General features: G+C 38.1%; 1 long non-coding RNA gene across 1 annotated transcript in view; it reads right to left on the reverse strand.

Annotated features, from left to right (window-relative positions):
• The window catches only part of LOC139188127 (uncharacterized), a 49,400-nt gene extending 48,966 nt beyond the window's left edge, over positions 1-434 (reverse strand). The window contains exon 1 of the long non-coding RNA XR_011571333.1: positions 357-434. This is a non-coding gene — a long non-coding RNA (uncharacterized lncRNA). The remainder of the gene's footprint in view (positions 1-356) is intronic.
• Between the last annotated feature and the right edge of the window lie 20,015 nt (positions 435-20,449).

Raw genomic sequence — 20,449 nt, forward strand, 5'->3', positions numbered from 1 at the left:
ATTAGTTAATCTCTATTTTATATTGATTTGATTTATTCGTAATCATAATGTCTTATTGTTGTGATTTCAGAATATGTCTTACAAATACTACATAGTATTAAGATCAACCTGGATGATCTGGTAATCCTTCAGCTGATGGTGGAATAGGTTGTCTCACAACCAAATGTAAGGTGTGGCCATCTTCAACATCTAAACTGTGTTAAGGAAATATCAAATCCGTAAAATGAAAAGCTCGTGAGTATAATGGAAATGGGCCGATCAAACACACATAGAATCCTAAGTAACATAGAGGTGCCACAGGGTTTTCAAAACTAAAAAATTCTTCCACAATTCAAAAGACAAAAAGAATAGGATACGATAGGCGGAGAGAAGCTGATCATCCTTTAGAACTTTTCCTCGTCATATCAGTCGTTGTTCTGATAGCACACCGGTGACAAAAGCAATCTGTTCTTTCAAAGCAGGAACTGGCATAAACATTAGTATAAGGGCATTCATTATAGTAAAAACGCCCCATCGCATCCAGAAAATTTATGACGAAAATCTACTGATCACCGTGGAGCCAAAAATAATCACAAGGCGACATGTGGATTTTTTGGTAAAAATGACAAAATCATTCATCCCCATCTTATATTCCCTACAAGGAAATTATTCCATAACCTTCAAAACATTCCATATAAATTGAGTTAATTGGCCAATTAATGGATTAATTACCTAATTAATCCATTAATTGCCAAATAAATCACCCATTACACTCAAAATTACCCAAAAGGCCGGCCACTCTCTCTCCCAAGAGGGCCGGCCATGCTCTATATATTGAACTCTATTTTCTCTAAAAAGCTAAGTCCACACTCTTGCAAAACTCCAAAAACTCTCTAAACAATTTTCTCTCTAAATTTTAACTTTGGCATCAGAGGTTCTTCGGCCAAAACCCTCTCATTCATCGTGGGCTCGTAAGGCTCTTGGCCTTGACTCTAAGGTATTAATTGTCTTGTAGGTGCAATTTTGTCCAAAATCAAGGACGAAGAAATTTGCATCAACAATCACCACAAACCAACATGTAACGGAACTATAAGAAAAGCAACAGCACTCATATCACAATTTCCTTTTCTCTTTTTTCTTTTCATTGGCAGCATCCATGACCCTTTTGACTTTGATCCACTCTCACTAGCCAGCACACATAAAACTTTGTTCGATTTTTGCAGGCCGAAACAAGATTTGGTTTTTGTTTGAATTTAACAACTTCGAATGAACAACTCAATTCCCATTCTGAGCAAACCCTATTTTTGTGGGAACGCTTTAGTTTGGAGAGAGTACAAGATAACCTTATAAAACATCACGCCTCTCATCGGTGCAGATTGCTAATGGTTCTCGTTATCTCCGTTAGCCAAATAAGTGTGATCTTGATCCAGCTGCTTAGGGAACTGTTTGGATATAAGAAGGGCCATCGGATTGTGTTTAAGGAAACTGAGGGGTTCAGATTAGAAGTAAATCAAGAGAAATAAAATTAACCAAGAAAATGATGGTGTGTGCGATTCAGTTCCCTATAATCCCATCCATTCAATTATGTTCAACGGCTCAGATTTCCTAACTTTTGTCCCTGATCAATTGAGCGGCTGCGATCTTCGTGGATTTATTTTTTCGAGAGACAGAGTCTTGATCCACATGGCAAACCACCATATATACAATATTTCCTTCTATTCCTATTAAATTCCAAATTACTCTCTCTCATCTCATCTGTTCAAGAGCAACGATGGAGACCAAAGAGGGGAGAAGCTTCATTGATAAGGTAATAATCAAGTGGTACGAAGATCCAAAAGTCCTCCAGATGGTGAAGAAGAGGTTAGTTTGGCCGTCCGTTGAAGGGAAACGAAGCCGGATTTTCTAATATGCTCCGGTGCAAAGTTTTCGGTGTATGAGATACACTAGATCATACTAGAATTTTCAAAAACAAGGATACAAAAAACATCCTCATATCCAATTCAAATTTATATAAAAAATAAAACAATTTGATCGAGTTCTAAGTCTTTGCTATTTTTGTTTGTGCTTAGGGTTTCAACCGTGACAGCGATGATGGAGATCGACAGCATGAAGGACGTCACTGTTGGTCAGAAGAAAGTCAAGTGGTTCCAGAATCCAGAGATCCTCCAGATACCGAAGACAATGTTTGATCCTTAGGGGTGCGTTTGGTACGTGGGACGGGACGGGACGGAACGGGACAAGGCGTTCCGTCCCGCGTTTGGTGCGCGAAAAATGGGTGGAACGGGTTGTTCCACGGGACAGATTTTGGGTGTTTTTGCGTCCCACCTCCCCCCTGGAACGGGTGTTTTTGCGTTCCACTGGCCGATGGTAACATGATCTCCTTCCTTCACATGGAAGCATGGAGATACGTGTGCCGGGATGTTGGAATGTCTCTTTTCATATCTTAAGTAAGCGACAAGAAAGAAAAAGATTTCAGAAGAGCAAAGAGGATGGAACTTGTTAATTCTCCAAAATGACAGCCGATACAATAGAAAATGACAAAAAATAAATGCGAACGTTGTACCTCTGATATTTCTTGATATAATGTAGATAAGTCCTTCGAACGATGATTGTTTTGTTCATCTTAGCACTATGGCAAGTGCCAGCCAAGATGGGGCCCCTCATAGAAACATTTCCAGTGAAAGGGCATTTCTTATCAATGTAAGTCCCTGTAAGATGCAAAAAGCACATGTAGCCATCGTATCAGCAAATACAACACTGCACGTACCCAATACTGAGACAAGAAATAAACAGTACAAATCGCCTCAATTTGGAGTAGATCAACGAACCGAACATTGGAAATCCCAAAAAACATAAGCATTTTAAGTGATTGATTTGAAATTCGAGTTATTTCACGGACTAACACTCATATATTGCGCCTCTCATCGGTCCGGATTGCTAATGGTTCTCTTTATCTCCGTTAGCCAATTAAGTGATATCTTGATCCAGCTACTTAGGGAACTGTGTGGATATAAGAAGGGCCATCGGATTGTGTTTAGGGAAACTGAGGGGTTCAGATTAGAAGTAGATCAAGAAAAATAAAATTAACCATGAAAATGATGGTGTGTTCTCATAGGAAAGATAGAGTTGCTGTAATTCTTTGCAACTCAAATACAATGCAAATGGAAAAGTAAAATACAATGCAAATGGAAAAGTTACAGAAATACAATGCATCTATACTAACTCAAATACAATGCAAATGGAAAAGTTACAGAAATCGAATCGACTCGATCAAGAAGGGCCAATCTCTAGTACAAAAATGTATACGAAAAAAAAACCAACTTTGATACAATACATACAGGACTCTCAGAAATATCGAATTGACTCGAAATTCGACATACATGGTGAAAATAACTGCATAATTACATCCAATATGTATAAAAATATCAATCCTTCAGATGAGCATTATAATTTGACACCAAAATCAAAGGCACGAACTGCAATTCAGTGAAGGGTCAAATTGAACACAATCTTCAAAAACTCAACTTAGATTCTGAAATTCACAGTCAAGTCAACACAAATCCCCACCCAAGGTTCTTCACCAACCGGCATTTCTTTTAAACTTCACAGTCAAATCAACTTACTAATTGACGTGGGAATGACACCGATAAGATTATTACTGTAAATGAAAAGCTCTTCAAGTGAAGCTAAATTCCCTATCTCCTCAGGCATTTCACCAAACACATAATCTAAGGTTGGTCATTTTGCAGAAAGTGGTCAACATTTCTCCATGAAACCTATTTGTGCACAAGTCGAGAATCTCGAGATAATGACAATTTGCCAAACCCTTAGGGAAAGGACCAGAGAAGAAGTTCTTGGACACATTGAATTCAGTTAAGTAAGGAAGATTACAAATGCTTGGAGACAAAGTGCCAGACAAATTAAGTCCATTGCGATTTATTGAGATTTACAAATGCTTGGACAACGAGTTCTGTGCGTGGTGGGGGCCATAGCTCACGGTGGGATGAATACAAGCATGACAGAGATCTCATACTTCACTGACCAGACAAGAAAAGGTATAAACCCTCGCACTCTCAATATTTTGCTGCCATTTTCGCTCCATCTATGTATTCCAGCCCCAATTTCAAACGCGTGTTTTTTCTCTGCTAGGAGACCCGGAACAGCAACCCAGATGCCAAGGCCTTGGCCGGGTTCGAGCAAAAGATGACCCTGACCAGATGTAATTCATGTGAAATGTTTTTATTTTTTTTAAAATAAATTTTCTAATTTTTAAGTAAGTATAGTATTGAGCATGATTACAAAGTAGTGCCAATCAGTTGAAAAGGTTGTCGGACCTGTCAGAACCAAGGCACAAATTGTGCCTTGCCATATTAACACAACCCCCATGTTATGCCCAATGACCAAAAGGCACGGCCATATATGCATAAATAATATTTTGGTTCTGCACTGTTGCTATTATTATAGAACACATATATTAGTGTCATTAAGTCTCATACGGCACAAATAATTCTGTATGGTGGCCATTTTTCTTGTAGTGAAATTGCTCAAAAAAAAAACAAAAAAAAATGCAGGTCTGTTAAACATGTGAGATTATTTAACAAGTTCTTTTCTTAACTTCATTCTGTTTGAAATGGTACCAGGCATATCGTTTTAGGTTGATAAAGATTGAAACTTTGAGAAAGGGTTTGAAGAAATTTGTTTCTTTCAAGAGAGAGGAGGAAGAGCAAGAGTCTGTGTATTTTCATATATCTCAAAAGACAAATTACAAAAGACTATATCTTTTTACAGCCGGTCTAAAATCAGATCCTACATCTAGGAACCTAGAACTCCTCTCCGACCATAAATGGTTATTGGAGGATATCATCCATCCACTTGGAAGAAGATGGGAAGGCTCAGTCCAATTAACAAGACAAAAGAAAGAAAAACACCAGCTGTAACTTTCTTAAACTAGTAAAAGAAACTAGCCGTTGAATTTCAATGGCTACTCCTGATTTAGTAAGGTCTTAATTTCTTCACATTTCTCAGCTCCTTTTTTATTTCATCTGCAGGTTTAGCTTCTGCAGGGTAACTTCTAAAGCAAGAATGCAGCTTAATTCTCAACAGCCTCTCCTAAGCTGCTTACTGGCTTTACTCCTAACTTCATCCTCAAGTAATTGAATCGATCTTTAGGCAAAGCTTTTGTAAATATATCTGCCAACTGCTCTTCACTTCTGCAGTACTTCACATCAATGGATCCTTGCTGCAATGCTTCTCAAATAAAATGATATTTCCTGTTTATGTGTCTGGTTCTCTGATGAAAAACCGGATTTTTGACCATCGATATTGCAGACATGTTATCACAAAACAATGGTGTTGCATCAGCTTGCAATTCACCAAAATCATCCAAAACAAATCTTAGCTAGATGGCTTGAGCTGTTGCTCCTGCTGCTGAGACATACTCTGCTTCTGCAGTTGACAATGCAACTGTGTTTTGCCTGACTGAGGCCCATGAAAAAACACCACTTCCAAAACTAAATGCATATCCAGATGTGCTTCTACTGTCATCTTCACTTCCAGCCCAATCTGAGTCACAAAATCCAATCAAAACAGCATCCTTGTCCCTTGTAAATTCAATGCCATAGCTGAGAGTACCTTGAATGTATCTGAGAACTCTTTTAGCTATTCCCATGTGCTTCTTCGTGGGACCATGCATGAACCTTGATAGCAAACTGGCTGCATACATTATATCAGGCCTAGTTGTAGTTAAATATAGCAAACTGCCAACTATTTTCCTGAACAACCCTTCATCGGTCAACTCACTTCCATCAACTTTCTTCAGTTTCTCACCTGTTGGTAGAGGTATTGTCACTGACTTACAATCCTCCAGACCAAACTTTACAAGTAAGGACTTTGCATATTTGCTTTGATGAATAAAAACCCCTCTTTCAGTTTGTAGAACTCCCATTCCCAAGAAATGATGTAAGAGTCCTAAGTCAGTCATCTCATATTTCTGCATCATGTCTCTTTTAAACTCACTGAGCAGTGTATTGCTACCTCCAGTGTATACTATATCATCAACATATATAGAGACTATGATCATATTTCCTTCATCATCAGTTCTAGTGTATAAGGTAGCCTCACTTATGCTTCTTTTGAAATTGCAGTTTGTGAGATAAGTGTCAATCTCACTGTACCAGGCTCTAGGAGCCTGCTTCAAACCATAGAGAGCCTTCTTCAACTTATAGACCTTGTGACTTGCATTTTTGACTTCAAAACCCTCGGGTTGCTCAGTGTAAACTTCCTCCTCAAGCACTCCATTTAAGAAGGCTGACTTAACATCTAGTTGGAACAATTTCCAACCCTTTTGTGCTGCAAGTGCAATCAAAGTTCGAATTGTATCCAACCTTGCCACTGGGGCAAAGGTTTCATTATAGTCAATACCAGGTTTCTGAGCATACCCTTTTGCCACAAGTCTAGCCTTGTGTTTTTGAACTGATCCATCGAGATTCAGTTTGGTTTTGAACACCCATTTGACTCCTATGACAGGCTTGTCTGCAGGTCTTTCCACAAGCTCCCAAGTTCCATTTTTCTCAATAGTTTCAATCTCAGCATCCATTGCTTCCTTCCATGCATTGTCTTCAATAGCTTCATGATAGGTTTCAGGCTCAATGATGGTCATATGACATCTTGCATAAATGCCATCCAAGTTTCTCAGCTTTACTGGTGTATTGCTTGGTGTTGAGCCTTGACTTGTATTGGCAATGTTGCTTCCAGGAACATGTTCATCATCTGAGATTAATTGAGTAGGATTTGGAGAGTCAATGCTGTGAGTTTCATGAGAGGATTCTTCCATTTCTGTTATCTCAGTGTTTTCATTTCCAATGTTGAGAGGCATGTAGACATCTTCATCTTGTTTGTTTTCCCAATTCCAGGTCTTATACTCATCAAACACTACACTTCTTGAGAGAATAATCTTCTCTGTTTGAAGATTATAAATCTTGTAACCTTTCTCACAACTGCCATACCCCATAAAGATCCCCTTGCTTGCTTTGTCATCAAATTTCTGTCTCAGATTTGATGGAATGTGGCTGTAACAAATACTTCCAAACACTCTCAAATGTTTTACACCTGGTTTTCTCCCTGTGAAAGCTTCAAATGGTGTTTTACCCTTCACTGAGATTGTAGGACACCTATTCTGCAAGTATACTGCAGTTCCAACTGCTTCAGCCCAAAAAATCACAGGAATATTCTTCTCAGCCATCATTGATCTAGCCATTTCACAAATAGTTCTATTTCTTCTCTCAGCAACTCCATTTTGTTGAGGGGAGTATGCAATTGTTAATTGTCTCTCCATTCCAATGTTAGAACAGAAATTCAAGAATTCATGTGAGGTATATTCACCTCCTCTGTCACTTCTCAGCTTCTTAAGCTTGAAACCACTTTGTAGCTCAACAAAGGCTTTAAATTTCTTAAACACATTGAACACATCAGATTTGTTCCTTAGGAAATACACCCAACACATTCTTGAGAAGTCATCTATGAATGTTATGAAATATCTGTTACCACCAACAGATTCATTCTGCATTGGTCCACAAACATCAGTGTATACCAGTTCTAATGGTTGACTAGCTCTCCACACTTTCTCCTTATCAAATGGTTCTATATGCATTTTCCCAGAAACACAACTCTCACAAACTTCCTTCATCTCAGATAATGCAGGCAGCCCAAGCACCAATCCTTCTTTTTGCATCCTTTTTAGACTGTTAAAGTTCAAGTGACCAAGCCTTTTATGCCAGATCCTTGACTCTTCTTCAATTGAGGCTTTTCTAGCAACTGCATTTATAGATTCAAAGGACAATGGAAAACATCTGTTCCCTGTCATAATCACCTTTGCTACCACATTTTCAAGATTTCTATCATCAAATATCACAGCCATGTTGCCACCAAATAGAACATAATAACCGTGTTCCATCATTTGACCAACACTTAACAGATTTTCATCTAATCCTGGAACTAGCAGCACTTCATTTATGTATCTTTTCCCTCTTCTTGTCTCAATTACAAGTGTTCCTTTTCCTGTGGCTTGAACAAGATCACCAGTACCCATTTTTACTTTGCAGGTCACAGATTTATCAAGATTGATCAATAAGGACTCTTGAGAGGTCATGTGGTTGCTACATGCACTGTCCACAAACCACACTGACTTGCTTAATGCAATTGAACTTGCACGACAAGCATAGAACATGGTTGCTGTGACTGCATCTTCTTCCTTTGCACAGTTTGCAACTTGTTTACCGTTGTCACAATCCTTAGTTAAATGACCAAATCGATTACACCTTCCACACTTGGCTTTTCCTTTGTATCTGCACACACCAAAATGGTATTTTTCACAGACTTGACACTGAGGTTTCACATTTCCTTGGCTGCCACTTGATTGCCTGTTGTGTGTAGAAAATTTGTTGTTCCAGCCACTTCCACTTCCATTATTCCAGGTGTTTTGAGACCAGTTCTTACCCTTCTTATACTGACCCCATTTTGGGTTTGTCTTATACTGATTCCCTTTGACACTTCCATTCCCATTTCCATTTCCTCCGACTTTAAGGCTACTGAAAGCTCTCTCAGTACCTGTTTATTTCTCTCTTTCATCATGTAGGTCTTCTCTTTTATCATAGACCTTCACTGAAGCTAAGACTTCCTCAACTCTAATAGTGTCCAGATCTCTGGTTTCTTCAATGATTGACACTATAGACTTATATCTCCTACCTAGACTCATCAACAACTTTTGAACAATTCTTTTCTCTGTTACATCTTCTCCTAGAGATTTCAAGTTGTTTACTATTTCAAAGAACCGAGCCAGGTAGTCATCCAAAGATTCAACATCATTCATCCTTAGATATTCAAAATCAGCTCTAATGGCTTGTAATTTCACAGCTCTTACCTTTTTATCTCCTCTAAACTCTCTTCTCAGGATTTCCCAGGCACCCTTTGCAGTCTTCTCATTTCGGATTCTGGGAAAAAGTTCATCAGTGATTGCTCCTTGAATGAGGCTTAGAGCCTTGGCATTCTTGATCTTTTCCTCCTTTGAAACAACTGGTTTTTCAACTGGAATATGCTCTGACTCGCTTTCTTCTTCTTCCTCAGAGGTTTCCTCTCTGGTTGTTTGTTGTCCAGCAAGACCAACTTCAACCACATCCCATAAGTCGTAAGCTATGAGAATGGTTTCCATTTTTACGGACCAAAAATCGTAGTTTGATCCATTAAATTGTGGTGTTCGTAAATCACCACCGGAGGAGCTTGATCCAGCCATCTTCTCAGGTAGCACAGCACGAATGGTTATAAAGGTACCACCTTTAACCCTTTCTGAATTTTTTTTTTATCTTCACAGAATCACGTCCCTTCTTCGAAATCAGAACCGGAGCTCTGATACCATGTTTGAAATGGTACCAGGCATATCGTTTTAGGTTGATAAAGATTGAAACTTTGAGAAAGGGTTTGAAGAAATTTGTTTCTTTCAAGAGAGAGGAGGAAGAGCAAGAGTCTGTGTATTTTCATATATCTCAAAAGACAAATTACAAAAGACTATATCTTTTTACAGCCGGTCTAAAATCAGATCCTACATCTAGGAACCTAGAACTCCTCTCCGACCATAAATGGTTATTGGAGGATATCATCCATCCACTTGGAAGAAGATGGGAAGGCTCAGTCCAATTAACAAGACAAAAGAAAGAAAAACACCAGCTGTAACTTTCTTAAACTAGTAAAAGACACTAGCCGTTAAATTTCAATGGCTACTCCTGATTTAGTAAGGTCTTAATTTCTTCACATTTCTCAGCTCCTTTTTTATTTCATCTGCAGGTTTAGCTTCTGCAGGGTAACTTCTAAAGCAAGAATGCAGCTTAATTCTCAACACATTCATCAGAATTCGGAACTCATTAACAAGTTTTCAAATTTCAGAACATTCATTTCTAGCTATACGGAGGAGTAATGATTTGTGAACCAATGTGTATCAGGTTATATACAAGCTAGTAGGTGCTCGCTACCCATTGCTGCATTCTAGCTAATAGTGAAGGTATGATCATCTTCTTACACAGTGATCCTGCAGACTGGTCAAGTAGAGGAAGCTGCTTTATATTCTGATGAGGACCGTCCCCAACAATTCTGTGCCAATAGAAGGGTTTTTCTTCGTGCATCAGATGTCCATTGTACATCAAGGAATACCCCTGTGGCAGAGGCTCGTGCTGGACCTTCTGTATCAGCAAGTTCCTCAGCATCCTTACATCATCTGTTACTTGCACAGGCACTTCAATTATCTGATTTGTCCCTGCAAACTCCACCTTCATTGTAGTCAATTCTGCAGAACTTGGAACCACATGTAAAATATCTTCTTCACGAATATTGTAGGAACTGAGGGACCTGTTTACATTACTGAGTTGGAACAACAATCCAGTGCTTTTCTGTTCATGGAACAGGTTCCAGAAGATACGTGCTGGAACGTTGAAATCCAAATGGTGTTCTGAAACTATACTCTTCAACACTTCCACGGTAGCTCCCGGGTGCACTTGCACCGGAACTTTGCTGTCACACCCACGCTGAGCCACCCAAACGTTTAGGTTGGCATTTATGTTGTAGGGCATTGCAGGAGACTGCTCCTGTGTAAGAACCTGTACGGCTTCCCCCTCTAGTCGAACGCCGTTCCACGAATATGACTGGCTATCGTCCATGACTGATTTGTTGTGGGCAAACAAATAGAAATTTGGAATTTCATTTGCAGGAAACAGTGATGGTAGCATTTGTCTCAATCCCTCGACTTTGTCCAGTCTATCTACTACCACCTCCATGGAATTTCCTCCTGCATTCAGCATTACATTTAGCCTCAGCGTACGTGCAGCGGTAGCCTTCCTAGACTTCCGTGCATTTGGAAGCACTTCACTAGGCTCCCTAGACTTCCGTGCTTTTGGAAGCAGAGCTGACGAAGTCGTGCTGGCTATCACTTCTGCAGCTGAAGTTGTGACGGTTGGCAGTGCAACTGTGTCTGTCACTTCTGGCACTGCAACTGTGGCTGTTGGCACTGTAGCTGTGGCTGTGTCTGTCACTTGTGCAGCTGCAGCTGTGGCTGTTGCCAATGTCGCATCTGCAGTTGAAGGTGCAACGGGTTCTGGTGAGTCTGGACATGTAAGCTCGATTCTTATGGGTGAAGGCGATACAAGTGACTCAACGACTTCTCTCTCATCGTCCGCAAGGATGCAAGAGTCGAGCGACAGGACTTGCCTAGCAATGGGCAGGCCTAGCATTTCCTGTATCTTTTTCTTCAGGATACCCACTGTGGCTTGAGTGGGCAATGCTACAGTACGCTGTTGACTTATTCCTCCGATCACACCGAAGACGATAACCCTAATTATAAAGAGAGAGAGAGAGAGAGAAAGATTACAAGAAAACCCATGTGATTTGTGGTTCGCAAGAAAGAAAGAGAAAGACATTGAATAAATATGTAAAGAAAACCAAGAAACATCAAAGAATCAATCAAGATTCATATACACATAAAATTGTACTTACTCTATCGTCTCATTTTTACCCTCGGGATTTGATGCTTCTTCGTTAAATGGATCATAGTCATAATTGAGCCAGGAATCCACCCTAAATTCGAGAAAACAATGGCCAGAAGAAGAAACCCATAAGCAGGAAGCATAAGTACAAAACAGCGAGAGTAATTAAAAAGACAAACAGTGAAAGTAATTAAAAAGACAGTAAATATTAAAGCATTGGCTCGTACTGTTTGATTTCTTCATTTAAATTTGTCATATTACCAAGAGACCTGAAAAGAAAGCAAAGCAATCAAGCATGCATGCGAAAAAGTTGAAGAAAAGAAAGCATGCATGCATGCAAAAAGTTAGAAAGATGTAGGAATGAAAAGGATTAGTTGCATACCTGGGAAATCTAAGCGAAAAAGTTGAAGAAAGAAAGCATGCATGCAAAAAGTTGAAAAGATCTAGGAAATGGAAAAACATTAATGGCGTACCTGGGAAATCTCAGGGCCGGGCAAGCAGAAAGCAAGATAAAACAGAGTCTTGGTAAAATTTCTTCGTTTTAGTACTCCTCTCCGTCCGGTTTTCCTGCTAGCCTTCTTGTTGCTGTTATAAAATAGAAAGTTTCAAACAAAGTTTGATCAATTTATTTGTTATAATCATTTTATACATTTTTTTTCTTGTCACCCTTCATTACAAACGAAATTACAACTCTGTGACTAAGGAAATGGAAAGGAGGATTAGGATTGTTCTTGCTGACGTCAGCCACGAGGTAATTTTTTATTTTTTATTTTTTTGCGCCAAACGTGTACACTTTACGCCACATGAGAGGGAGAGTGACTGATAATAATCGACGGACAGGTCCTGTCACGATGGTCAGCTGTAATTCCAAATACTAGTCCAATTTAGATGCCGACGATGATTTGGCTTTTAAAGATGAGAAGGACGATTTGAGAGTGAATCCGTCATTAATTAATTACTCTTGTTACTGTTCTCCAATAGGCTCTTTCGGGTTCAGGTTTGAATGAAAAAAAAATCCACATGGCAAGTTTTTTATTATCCAATTCTAACACTTAATTTAATCCATCGACCCTCATTTTTTTGTAAATAAAATTAAAAAAGGTAAAAAAAATCCTTTTTTTTTTCAAAAATGTCCAACGGCTAGTTTTCTCCTCCAATTTTTCTCATCCTCACACCAAAATTCTATATGATCTTTCCCTAGATATGCATCAACCTATTAAAATATTATAAGATATCAATGGTGCGAGTTATAACACTACTTGAAATATACATAAATATATCAAAGTTTGTATTTAACCCTCTAAACGAAGTAAAACGCCTAAATTCATCTTTTATTCGGGCTCAAGCATCGAACGATACTATTTATTGAAAATCAAGGTTCTAAAAAGCGTTAGGCGCTAGTCCGGCGTTGGGGAGGAGCCTTTTAAAGTTTAATTAACTCTATTATTCAACACAGAAATAAATGGACACACGGCACAATTATATATAGCCTAGTTAATAAAATCTCATCCATTGAATATTTTTTAATAATTGAATTACAAAAAATAGTGAAAAAATAAAAGGCTTTATAGCAAAAAAGGTCTGAGATTGGCATAATTCCTCACTTTGGTCCATGATATTTGAAATCGATAGAAGTGGTTCTTCAATTTGTCCACTATCAATCATTATAATCTTTACGTGAAATTTTTTGTTAAATAAGGACCAAAATGACAAAAAAATACCTTCAATTTAATAAGCAATTGGCCAAACTGATTTGACAACAAAATTGAGGGTATTTTTGTCATTTTATCCTTATTTAATGAAGATTTTTTAGGGAATGACAACTTCTAATGATTTCAAATCTCAAAACCCAAAATAAAGAGTTATGCCAATTTTAGAGAAGATTTTCGCTAAAAGGCCAAAATAACATAAAATAACCCAGCAAGCATCCCCCTCCCCCTTCCAGGACGGGCAGCCCGTCTTTGATTCCCCACCACCAAGTTTCATGGATGAATGCCTACAGCGGAAGAAATTGAAAGGGTACAGGGGAAGCTACTTTGTCTCCTCAATGCCTACAGCGCCGGCCTACCATGAAACTCAAGAATTCCAAATTCAAATTCCAGCGAAAGCCTTCTTGCCAGTGCCGGAAGATCCAGCAGGAGACTTAGTCTTGGACAGCGGACTGAACATTGGCAGAGTACAAAAGAAAATAAACAAAATGAGCACTAGCGCATGCCAAATTACATATTTAAACATGTAGTTAGAAACGAGCGGAGGTAAATCACCTGCACTGGCCGATGGTAACATGATCTCCTTCCTTCACACGGAAGCATGGAGATGCGTGAGCCGGGATGTTGGAATGTCTCTTTTCATATCTTAAGTAAGTGGCATGAAAGAAAAAGATTTCAGAAGAGCAAAGAGGATGGTACTTGTCAATTCTCACAATAGAAAGTGAAAAAAAATGATCGTGAACGTCATACCTCTGATATTTCTTTATATAATGTAGATAATTCCTTCGAACGATGATTGTTTTATTCATCTTAGCACTCTGGCAAGTGCCAGCCAAGATGCGGCCCCTGATAGAAACGTTTCCAGTGAAAGAGCATTTCTTATCAATGTAGGTCCCTGTAAGATACAGTAAGCACAGGAAGCCATCGTATCAGCCAATACAACACTGCACGTGCCCAATACTGAGACAAGAAATGAAGAGTACAACCATGCTCAATTTGGAGTAGAACTATGAACCGAACTTTAGAAATCCCAAAAAACATAAGCATTTCAAGTGATTGATTTGAAATTCGAGTTATTTCACGGAACAACACTCATATATCAAGATCATAATGGTACCTAAACTTTCTATTAGAACTTAGAAGTCAACCCGCCACAATAGTCTTTGTCTGCTTAATTCTTCTAATTCAAAGGTAGTTGTGTATACGCTAATCAACCACATTGTTGCATACCCTGAAGACTTCAAAAATGCAAATCATCTATAAAATGGGCAATGCTAATGCAACATTACACAGACACCGTGTTCTAATCAATCCGGTTACAACTAATCAATCATACTAAAACGCTTTAAATTCATTCATTGCATAACTTGAAATACTATACATATACAAGATAGTAAGATACAAAAGTAGAAGGAAGATCGAGAGAGATGAGGGTGGGAAGGGGTGTAAGTTCTAATGAGAGCTGAACACTTGTATCATCTTTAGTTTGGAGACGTGAGGATATAAGAAATTGGAATTAACTAAGGTTGTAAGTTGATAAGGATTTTGTATAATTGGAGTTTCAACTAAAACAGTCACGATAGTGTTATAACACTTATAATGGATGTGAATGATAGGTTTTCTCGGTGATAAGGTTAGAATGATTAGGATTGTATAATGGGAAGAGTCCTAATCAATGATCATCGTATACAGATTAAAACAAGGGGTCCCTGCGCTCACTCAAACACACGCAAACGTAAAGAATACTCAGATCTCATTCATTGAGCGATTGCATCTAGTTGAGGAGAGTGGCAGAAGATTCCTAGTTCCCAAGAGATGTCTTCTTCAGGTAAGTGGTTACTTATGGTACTGTGATTAATCTATTCCACTGATTTTATTTACAATCATCTTACATTTGGTATCAAAGCTTTCACATACCAATTAACCCTAAGAAGAAAGCATCAAGAATTCTTTTGTGTTGCAGATTAAAGAACTGATATATATATTATACAGAGAAGGATGTCTATGAACACATGACAACTAAAGCTGTCTGTGTTGACGAAAGTGTTATCAATACCAATATATATACATCAGTAATGGCACTAGGATTTGAAACATAGACACTGATCATCTAAAGAAGTTCAGTTGTTTATGTCTTGGATTCGAAGTGGCATAACACTTCATATATCAACGTGTGAATCAAGTCAGTTTATAAATCATAAAGGTTTCTATTCATGACTACAGAAAACTCATACATTGGATATGAAGGTGGTATGATTAAGAGAATTACTCACATACTTCTCAATATAAAATTGTTGAGTCTGTGAAATAAAGATGGGGATTAAAGATTAATACTTTCATTATATATGAATACAGCCATGAACCCAAGTTCCATGAACCTCAACACAGTTGAACATCTCACCGGTGTCAACTATAAGAAGTGGAAACAAGATTTGGAGATACTTTTGGGTGTCATAGATATGGATTTAGAGCTGAGAACGGAAGAACCACCAATGCCAAATGAAGGATGCACTTCGAGCCAAAGATCCAAGCATGAAAAATGGGAGAAATCAAACAGAATATGCCTCATGATAATCAAGAGGGCCATGACTGATGTAGTTCGTGGAGGCTTCCGAGATGCAACTAATGCAAAGGAGTTCATGAAATCGATCGAAGAGAAGAACAAAGAATCTGAAAAGACAAAAACTGGGAACTTGATGAACTCACTGACAACCATCAAATACGATGGTGAAAGGAATGTCCGTGAATACATTCTCAAGGTTATCGACATTGCTGGGAAGCTTAGAACACTCGACATACCCATTTCTGAAACATTTTTGGTCCATGTCATCATGAATTCCTTGCCTAGTTCTTATACTCAGTTGAAAGTATCCTATAATGCACTGCAAGCAAAGTGGGATGTCAATGAATTAATATCTATATGTGTGGGTGAGGAAGTGAGGATTAAGAAGGAAAAGGCTGAAAAGGAGAAGGGTGAGTCGGTGAATTTTGTTCAAGGTTATGCAAAGAATGCCAATAACTATAACTCAGATACTGCCAAAAGGAATTCTTCCAGAAACATTCCTCCCTCTAAAAGGACCTTCAAAGTTAATAACTCATCAGTTTTTAAGTGTTATTTTTGCAAAAAGACAGGCCATATGAAGAGAAATTATCCTAAATACAAGTCATGGATTGCCAAACAAGAGGCAAATAAAGGTAAAAATAAATTTTCAAATGTTTTTGCTTGTTTTAAGTCCAATTTGATTGATACACCTAGCAATGCTTGGTGGCTTGATTCCGGCTCTTCTATTCATGTTACAAATTCATTGCAGGACTTCATAACAAAGAGAACACCAAATAAGGATGAAGTCAAGGTTTCAGTTGGCAATGGAAGAAGAGTTGAAGTCAAGGCACTAGGAACTGTTAGATTAAAATTAGATTTTGGTTTTTGCTTAGAGCTAGAAAACGTGGTCTATGTACCTTCCATGAGAAGGAAATTGGTTTCCGTTTATTGGGATTTTATTTTACTTTAAATAATATTGGCTTCAATGTTTTTTATAAATCTTCTCATATCGGCACTGGTTTTCTATGTGACGGTATGTTTAAATTCAAAACCAATTTGATTGAAAGTGTCTTTAATGTTGAAAAGGAAGTCAAAATTTTGACAAATTCTTCAAATCTTTGGCATAGGAGACTCGGCCACATATCAAAACAAAGAATGGAACTTTTGGTTAAAAGTGACATCTTGCCTCCATTGAATTTCAATGATTTTGATTTTTGCATTGAATGTGTTAAGGGAAAAATGGTTAATAAACGTAAAGAGGGTTCAACTAGGAGTAAGCAGCTCCTAGAAATAATCCATACAGACATATGTGGTCCATTCCCTACACAAACAATCGAAGGAAATAAATATTTTATCACTTTCATTGACGATTATTCTAGATATTGCTACATATATTTGATCCCAGAAAAATCAAAAGCCTTGGAAGTGTTTAAAATTTATAAAACTGAAGTTGAAAACCATTTGGAAAAGAAAATTAAAATCATAAGGTCTAATAGAGGTGGAGAATATTATGGCAGATATACACAAAATGGTAGGCATCCAGGACCATTTGCCTTGTTTTTACAAGACAATGGAATAGTGGCTCAATACACCACCCCAGGCACACCCGAGCAGAATGGGGTTGCAGAGAGAAGGAATAGAACCCTAATGGATATGGTAAGAAGCATGATTTGTAGGGTTCACTTGCCTAAATATTTATGGGGAGACGCAGTAAAACTACAAATTATTTGTTGAATAGAGTTCCTTCAAAAGCAGTAGAAAACACTCCATCTGAATTATGGACTGGAAGAAGACCGAGCTTGAATCATTTACACATCTGGGGATGTAAAGCAGAAGCCAAAATTTACAACCCCAGTAGTGTTAAACTTGATCCCAAGACAATTAGTTGTTACTTCATTGGTTATGCCGAGAGATCAAAAGGGTTTAGATTCTACTGTTCTAGCAATCAAGGTCCGAAAATTGTTGAGACACGGAAAGCAATATTTATGGAGTATAATCTGGACGATGATTCTGGGACAAATGATAATGATTTTGTGTTTGAAGAGGAAATAGACATTGACACTACTATAGAACATGCAAAGACTTCTTATCTCGAGGCACCAACAATGGCAAGTGAGTTTTCAAATCACATGCATAATGACACGGATGCAAGTGAATTTTCAAACCACATGCATAATGACATGGATGCAATTGAATTTCCAATGCACATGCATGATGACACAAATGAAGTTGAAGGGAACATGAATTCTGAGCAAGGAAATAATGTGGGAGCCATACCACCGATTGATAATACCAATGATGTCAATGAGCCTATGGACACCGAAGCATTAAACATGCAAACACAACAAGGGCAAGAGGGTGGCATAGTTGAAAATCAACCAATGGCTCTAAGGAAATCAACTAGGGTAAGGAAATCAACCGCCTTAGAAGATTTTGTGTACATGACTGAAGCAGCAGCCAACGACATTGATTTGTCAGAATTCGATGATCCCAAAACTTTTAAAGAAGCAGTCTCAAATATAAATGCTACCAAATGGATAGAAGCAATGGAAAATGAACTGGGATCAATGAAAAATAACGAAGTCTGGGAGCTTGTAGAGAAAACAGAAAACATGAAGCCAATAGGTTGCAAATGGTTATTCAAGACTAAAAGAGATTCGAAGGGAAACGTAGAGAGGCAAAAAGCGAGACTTGTAGCAAAAGGGTTTACTCAGAGAGAGGGAATTGATTATAAAGAGACCTTCAGTCCTGTTTCAACAAAAGATGAATTTAGAGTTATTATGGCTATCGTTGCACATTTTGATGTAATCTTGCACCAAATGGACGTCAAGACAGCGTTCTTAAATGGTGACTTGGAAGAATGCATCTACATGAAGCAACCAGAGGGATTCATAGAAGAAGGGAATGAAAATTCAGTTTGTAGATTGAAAAAGTCAATCTATGGGTTAAAACAAGCATCGAGACAATGGTATCTCAAGTTTCATAGAGTTGTTAAAGTGAATGGCTTTGTTGAGAATTCTTCTGATAACTGCATATACTTGAGGATCAGTGGGAGTAGCTTCATAATATTGGTTCTTTATATGGATGACATACTACTTGCAACGAACACAACTAGCTTATTGGATGAAACCAAGAAATTGCTGCAAGAAAACTTTGAAATGAAAGACCTTGGAGAAGCTTCATATGTTCTCGGTATTAAAATTAAAAGAGATAGGAAGAATGGAATGCTGGGGTTATCGCAAAAGGGTTACATTGACAAGGTTTTAAAAAGATTCAACATGGCTTCTTGTGGCACTGCTGAAATGCCAATTTCAAAGGGTGACAAATTAAGCAAAGAACAATGTCCCAAGAATGAGTTGGAAAGAAGAAACATGGAAGGCAAACCATATGCCTCTCTTGTTGGAAGCTTAATGTATGCACAAGTGTGCACAAGACCTGATCTTGCTTTCACAATCAGTGTTCTTGGGAGGTTTCAATCAGACGCAGGAGAGACTCACTAGAATGCAGCCAAGAGGGTATTGAGGTATCTTCAAAGAACCAAGGAACATATGCTTATTTACAGGGAAACTGGTGAGCTTGTTTTAGAAGGGTATAGTGATTCAAATTTTGCTGAATGTCCAGATGACCTTAAGTCTACTTCGGGTTATATTTTCACTATGGCAGGTGGTGCAGTTTCGTGGAGAAGTGTGAAGCAGGCAACAGTGGCAGCCTCTACCATGGTGGCTGAATATCTCTCATGTTGTGAAACTTTCAATCAAGCTATTTTGTTGAAAATTTTCATTGGAGGACTTAATGTTGTGGATTCTATTTCGAGACCAATTCAAATTTATTATGATAATAATGCAGCTATTTTCTTCAGCAAGAACAACAAAAGATCATCTGCAACGAGGAATTTAGATATCAAATATTTGATTGCTCGAGAGAAAGTGATGGCAGGTTTGGTGAAGATTGATTACTTAGAGACCAGTTCTATGATTGCAGATCCTTTAAACAAAGCACTTCCAATTGTGGTTTTCAAGAAGCATGTTGCAAAGATGGGTCTGTTAGCTAGTTTTGATGATGTTAATTAGTGGGAGCAAGTAAATCTTCGAACGTGTTTTGTTATCAGTCACTAGTTCACATGACTGGTATTTTTGAATAAGTATTAATAAAGTTTTCTTCATTGATAGGGTTTCCCCACTACTGAAGTCTTAAAGTTGTGAGGTTGTTTCAAAGTTTTCCCTCTAGATGCACAGCTTTAGTTATGACAGTATGTGTATATTTTATTATGCATAAGGGTTTTGACAATGTTATGATTGTCAGTAGGGCAAACAACCAAAGGGTTTCAATATGAAACTTTAAGATGAATTGATCTATCGATTCTTAAGGGGACCAAGTGAAGGATGTGAGAAACTATACATCTACAGACACATTTTACACAAATTTTTGCATCTTGTGGGAGTTCAATGTGTTAGTTAGATTTGTGAAAGTAATTATGGGGATATTGTTCGACGAAATGAACATGTTACCCTTTAGTTCTTCATGAATACTAATTGATGACCTGAACTTGTATTCGTGATTCAAGTTGGTGCTGATCTCGTGGCCATTTAAGAATAGCTTCACATAACGCCAGCTACTATTGAATCAAGTGTTAGCTCTAGTGGGAGAATGTAAGTTCTAATGAGAGATGAACACTTGTATCATCTTTAGTTTGGAGA

The sequence above is a fragment of the Malus domestica genome, chromosome 02 (genome assembly GCF_042453785.1).
Source record: "Malus domestica chromosome 02, GDT2T_hap1".
Lineage (NCBI taxonomy): Eukaryota > Viridiplantae > Streptophyta > Magnoliopsida > Rosales > Rosaceae > Malus > Malus domestica.